Below are 7,183 nucleotides of genomic sequence, written 5' to 3'. Positions count from 1 at the left end.
CAGCTGGGAGAGTGGGAAGAGCCAGAATCAAGGAAGACTGGACAAGGGATGAAAAGGTTTGGAAGAGCTGATGTGGAGAATGGGAGAGTGCGTTGATAAGGGAAGTATAGAAAGATTGCCTAATACTGTGGTGGTGAGGGCCCAACTGAGGTTTGTATAATATAAATCTGTAGTGGTTGCAGTTAGAACAGTGGCATGATTTTCTCCATTTTCATTCAGTAGGAAATGTGAAGCAGTAAAAGGCTGTGGATGGGGAGAATGATCCAAGGCTGAGGCTTTGTAAGAAATAATCAGTGATATGATAAGGGGACCTAGGACTCAAGAGAAGAGGACAGGGCAGAATTGAACTGATTCAGCCAGGGGACAAGGTATGGAAAAGGTAAGGGGAGAACCTGAATGTGGCAACTGGGGAGCAAGAAGTATTCAAACCGAGGGGAATGAATTGCAACCAGTCCTTGAAAGAGAGTCCAGGGGAGCTGTATCATCAGAGAGGATCCAAGTCTTGGTGATTACAAGAAGATGGAAGGAGTGGGAAAGGAAAAGATATAATAAGAGGCAAATTTGTTGCTGGTGGAACAGGCATTCCAGAGTGCAACAGTGGAAGGACTGAGTTGCCTTTAGTTGGGACTTTGGGATTGAAAGGTTAAGGGGGATGGGAATAAGGAATCAAGTGGTGGGGAATGGGGAATGGGATTTGGATGAACATTTGGATTCTGGAAAGATTCAGAATCACTGGGCTATTTAGGGGATAAACAGGTGAATGCATTAACCATGGAGTGAAAGGGCTACTCTTCTTCCCAGAGGAGGCTGGAGATCAGATGGAAAACATTCAAAACATGAGATAGAATTGTCAGATAGGTGTCTCTGTTTCACTTCTCATCTTCCCTCTCAAACCTGGAGATTAAGCAAGAGTTGGTGCAGCAGGAGCTGGAAGGCTCTTGGTCAGAGGGAATATTGTTCTTCAAATCTGGAGGTCCTTCTCATTCCAGGAGGCAGGAAATCAGGCTGGCAGGCACAGTGGGAAGTGGAAATTGCCTTGGCTGGTACAGACAGAAGTCAGAAATTGTTCCTGGTCCCTCAGCAGCTACCTGCCGTGAGAGATGGAAGATTATGTGAAGGTCACATGGAAACACTTATATTCTCAGTGTATTCTTTGGAGGTCAAGCAGGTACTTCCTTTTCAGAGCAGCTAGCTTTTCCCTCTTTGGAAGAGGTTCATACCAGTTTCTTAGTTCAAAAGGTACAGTAACCCTTTTCTTTTTGAATTTCATTCCTTCTTTCCACAACTTTCTGACACAGGTCAAAATTCCATTCTCTTCTGATTAATTTTCTTCTTGTTTTCATCTGGAAGGCCTTCTTCCACTTAAAAAAAAATTTTTTTTATTTTCAGCATTAATTTTTTCCCCTCCCACCATTCTTTCCCCCCTACATTGAGAAAACAAGAAAAACAAAACTGTTACAAAAATGTATAGTCAAACAAAACAAATTCCCACATTAGCCATGACTCCTCCTCCCACCAAAAAAAGAAGTCTCCATCTTGTGCTGCATCCAACACCTCTCTCTCTGGAGGTGGGTTTCATTATGAGTCTTCTGGAGTTGTTATTGGTCATTGTGTGGATCAGAGTTCCTAAGTTTATCAAAGTATCTGTCTTTATATGATTGTTGTTACTGTGGAAATTGTTTTCTTGGTTCTGTTCATTTCACTTTGTACCAGTTCATGAGGGTTATTTCAAATTTTTCAGAAGGCTTACTGCTCATCATTTTTCATAGCACAATAATATGCTGTCACAATCATACACCACACACAGCTTGGCCAGTCATTTCCCAACTGATGAGTATCCTTTCACTTTCTAATTCTTTTCCACCACAAAAAGAGCTGCTACAAATATTTTTGTACCTTTCCTTTTTTCTTTGGTCTCTATGGGATACAGATCTAGTTGTGCTTTGTTGGGTCAAAGGGTATGCATAGTTTTACAGCCCTCAAAATTAATATATAATATCTCCAAAGCATTATATTTAACAATATTTATTAAAATTAACTTGAAGCAAAAAGGAAACTAAAAGGCTAGAGTCAAGAGGGAACTCACTCAAGCTGAGCATGTGGAAGAGAGAGGGAGAGGGAGGAGTTACAGAACCATATAAACAATAATGTAAAGACACACATAAATGAAAAGGGAAAAGGAATTTTGGGGTGAAGAAAGAATTCTGGGAGATGGAGTTCAAGGGTTCAAGATTTTTTCTAATTATACAGGGCATAGTTCCAAATTGTTCTCTAGAATGGTTATATCAGTTCACAACTCATCGTTGGTCATTTTCTTTTTCTGTCATATTAGCTAATCTTATAAGTGTGGTATGGTTGTTTTAATTTGCATTTCTCTAATCAAGAGTAATTTAGAGCATTTTTTCACATGACTATACATAGTTTTGATTTCTTCATCTGAAATTGCCTATTCATATCTTTTCACCATTTCTCAATTGGGGAATGGCTTCTAGTCTTATAAATTTGGCTCAGTTCTCTATATATTTGAAAAATGAGGTCTTTGTCAGAGAAACTTGCTATAAAAATTTCTCCCAGTTTTCTGCTTTTTTTTTCTATTCTTGGCTGAATTGGTTTTGTTTGTATAAAAACTTCAATGTAATCAAAATTATTCATTTTACATCCTGTAATGCTCTGTCTCTTCTTTGGTCATAAATTTTCTCCTTAACCATAGATCTGGCAAATAAAATATTCTATGCTCACCTAATTTCCTTATGATATAACTCTTTATGTCTAAATGCCCATTTTAACCTTATATTGGCATTTAGTGTGAGATGTTGGTCAAAACCTAGTTTCTACCAAAGTGCTTTCCAGTTTTCCCAGCAGTTTTTGTCAAATAATTTGTCCCCAAAGTTAGCTCTTTGGGTTTATCAAACACTAGATTGCTGTGGTCATTTACTATTATTGCATTAATCTACCACTTTATTTCTTTTTTATCCTATTTTTTTTGTCTTCAGTTTACTTTATTTATTTATTTTGACTAATTGCATGCAATAGCAAATTTCCACTTAACTTTTATGAAGTTATATGTTCCAAATTGTCTCCTTTCCTTCTTTTCTCCTCCCTCCCACTGCTGGCAAACAGTTCAATCTGGGTCATACATGTATTATCACTCAAAACATATTTCCGTATTATTCATTTTTGTAAGTGAATAATCTTATAAAACCAAACCCCAAAACATATACCACCACTTTATTTCTTAGTCAGTACCACATTGTTTTGATGATTACTGCTTTGTAATACAGTTTAGATCTGATACTGCTAGTCAACCTTGATTCATATTTTTCCCCCCACAGATTTCCTTGATATTTTTGATGTTTTGATCTTCCAGATGAATTTTATTATTTTTTATCTCTATAAAATAATTTTTGGTAGTTTGATTGATATGGCATTTAATAAGTAAATAGAATTCTCATTTTTATTATATTGATTCAGCCTTGAACAATTAACATTTTTTCCAGTTGTTTCTATCTGACTTTATTTGTGTGAAAAGTATTTTGTATTCATATAGTTCTTGGTTTTGTCTTGGTAGATAGACTCTCAATGCCCACAGTTATTTTAAATGGAATTTCTCTTTCTATCTCTAGCTGCTGAACTTTGTTGATAATATATAGAAATGCTGATGATTTATTTGGGTTTATTTTGTATTATGCAACTTTGCTTAAGTTATTAATTATTTCAATAAGTTATAAAACTTCTTCTCTAGGATTCTTCAAGTTAAGATAGCATTTCTTGTACAATATTGAATGATAGTGGTGATAATGGGAATCCTTGCTTCACCCCTGATGTTATTGGGAAGGCTTCAAGAATATCCACATCATAGATAATGTATTTGATAGCTTAGAAAGCAACTACTTAAAATTTTCAAGAAACCTCATTTATTTCTATGCTTTCTAGTGTTTTTAATAGGAATGGGTATTACATGTTGTCAAAAGCTTCCTCTACATTTATTGAGATAATCATATGATTTTTGTAGGTTTAGTTATTGATATATGTGGTTAATAATACTGATACTTTTCCTAATATAAAAGCAGCCTTGCATACCTGGTTTAAACCCCACTTGATCATAGTGTATGATCTTTGTGATGTATTGCTATAATTTCCTTGCTAGTATTTTATTTTAAGATTTTGCATCAACATTCTTTAGGGAAATTGGTCTATAATTTCCTTTTTTGTTTTTTCTCTTTCTGGCTGAGGTATCAGCACCCATATTGAATTGTAAAAGGAATATGGTAGAATTTCTGCTTTTCCTATTTTTCCAAATAGTTTATGTACTATTGGAATTGTTCTTTAAGTATTTCGTATAATTCACATGTGAATCTATCTGGATCTGGAGATTTTTTTTCTTAGGGAGTTCATTGATGGCTTGTTCATTTTTCTTTTTCTAAGATAGGGTAACTTAATTATTATATTTCTTCTATTGATCTGGGCAATTTATATTTTTGTAAATGTTCATTGATTTCACTTAGATTGTTTTATTTATTGGCATATAATTGGGCAAAATAGCTCCTACTGTGGTGAATTGACCATTTTTGTTTTCGATATTATTAATTTGGTTTTCTTATTTTGTTAAATCAATTTAAGCAGTGGTTTGTCTCTGTTATTATAAAACCAACTCATAGTTTTATTTATTAGTTCAATAGTTTTCTTACTTTCAGTTTTATTAATCTCTCTGATTTTCTGCATTTCCAGTTTGGTGTTTAATTGAGAATTTTAAATTTGTTTTTTTTTCTATTTTTTGTCCCCCCCCCCCATTTCATGCCTAATTAATTGACCTGTTCTTTCTCTATTTTGTTGATGTAAGTGTTTACAGATATTATTTTCCCCCTAGGTACTGTTTTGGCATCATCTCATAAATTTTGGTATGCTGTTTCACTATAGTCATTCTCTTTAATGACATTACTGATTATTTCTATGATTTGTTCTTTGACCCACTTGTTTTATAATATTATTTAATTTAGGGGCAGCTGGGTGGCTCAGTGGATTGAGAGTCAGGCCTAGAGACAAGAGGTCCTAGGTTCAAATCTGACATCAGACACTTCCTAGCTGTGTGACCCTTTAGTCTTAGAACTAATACAGAGTTAAAAAAAAAAAGATTATTTAATTTAGTTTCAAACATATTCTTAATCTATGTTTTTGTGGCTCTTTATTGCATGTAAATCCTTTATTGGTAGTAAATTCTTTTTTTTTTTTTTACTTTTTATACTGGTAATTTAGTTTTCATCTTTTAAAAATCAAATTAACCAATGGTTTATCTATTTTATTAGGTTATTCCCCATAAAACCAGCCTCTTGTTTTATTTATTAATTCAATGGTCTTCTTGCTTTTAATTTTAATAGCTTCTTCTTTGATTTTTAGGATGACCAATCAGGTGTTTATTTGAGGATTTTTTATTTGTTCTTTTTGTAGTTTTTTTTAGTTGCATGCTCAATTAATTGATCTATTCGTTCTCTATTTTGCTGATGTAAGTATTTAGAGATATAAATTTTCTCATAAATACTGCTTTGGTTGCAATCCATAGATTTTGGTATGTCTTATTGTTGCATTTTCTTTAATGAAATTATTGATTGTTTCTATGATTTGTTCTTAGACCCATTCACTCTTTTTTTTTTTTAAACCCTTACTTTCCTTCTTAGAATCTATTCTGTGTTTTGACTCCAAAGCAGAAGAGCAGTAAGGGCTAGGCAATGGGGTTTAAGGGACTTGCCCAGGATCACACAGCTAGGAAGTGTCTGAGGCCAGATTTGAACCTAGGACTTCCTATCTCTAGGCCTGACTCTCAATCCACTGAGTCACCTAGTTGCCCCGACCCATTCGTTTTTTATGAATGAATTATTTAATTTTCAATTAATTTTAATCTATTTTCCATAGCTTCTTATTAGATATAGTTTTATTGAATTATGATCTGAAAAGATACATTTAATATTTCTACTTTTCTACATTTTATTGTAAGGTTTTTATGTCATAATACATGGTCAATTTTTGTGGGGGTTCCATGTACCACTGAGAAAAAGGTATATTCCTTTATTTTCTCATTCAATTTCCTCTAGAGATCTATCATATCTAACTTTTCTAAAATTCTATTCATCACCTTAACTTCTTTCTTGTTTACTTTTTGGTTAGATTTATCTAGTTCTGAGAGGAGAAAGTTGAGATCCTTCAGAAGCATAGTTTTATTACCTATTTATTCCTGTAACTCATTTAACTTTTCCTTTAAGAATTTCTATGGTATATCATTTGGCTCATATTTGTTCAGTATTTATGTTACTTCATTGTCTATGGTGCCTCTTAGCAAAATGTAGTTTGCCTGCCAATTACTTTTAGTTAGATCTCTTTTTGTTTTTACTTTGAGATCGGGATTGCTACCCCTGCCTTTTTTACTTTAGCTGAAGCATAATAGATTCTGCTCCAGTCCCTTACTATTGCTCTTTGTGTGTCTCTCTGTTTCATATGCATTGCTTATAAACAACATATTACTTTAAAACCTTTACTTTCTGTCTTAGAATCAATACTAGGTGTCTGTTCTAAGGCAAATGAGGAGTAAAGACGAGGTAACTGGGGTTGAGTGACTTGCCCAGGGGCACAGAGCTAAGAAGTGTTTGAGGACAGATTAGAACCTAGAACCTCCCATCTCCAGACCTGGCTCTCTATTCACTGAGTCACCTAGCTGTCCCTTATAAACAATATATTGTAAGATTCTGGTTTTTCTCTGCCTGCTATCTACTTCCTTTTTATGGGTGAGTTCATCCTATTCACATATATAGTTATGATTATTGTGTATTTCCCTCCATCATACTTTCTCCCCTGTTTATCCTTCTCTCTCTCTCTCTGTTCTTTTACCCTGCCCCTCCTCAAAACTGTTTTGCTTCTGACCACATCCTCCCCAAATTTGCCTCCCTTTTATTAGCACCTCCTTCTATAATCTCCTTCCCCTTCTATTTCCATTTGGCTAAGATTTATTTCTATATCCAACTGAGTACATTATTTCCTTTTTGAGCCAATTCTGATGAGAGTAAGGTTCAAGTGTTACCCACCAACCCCTCTTCACTTTAAAAACCCTTTTGTCCTTCTTTTATGTGAGTTAATTTACTCTATTCTACCTCTCCCTTCTCCCAGTGAATCTTTCTTTCTTTCTTTCTTTCTTTCT

The sequence above is a fragment of the Gracilinanus agilis genome, chromosome 1 (genome assembly GCF_016433145.1).
Source record: "Gracilinanus agilis isolate LMUSP501 chromosome 1, AgileGrace, whole genome shotgun sequence".
Lineage (NCBI taxonomy): Eukaryota > Metazoa > Chordata > Mammalia > Didelphimorphia > Didelphidae > Gracilinanus > Gracilinanus agilis.
Note: the sequence above shows the minus strand (reverse complement) of the source record.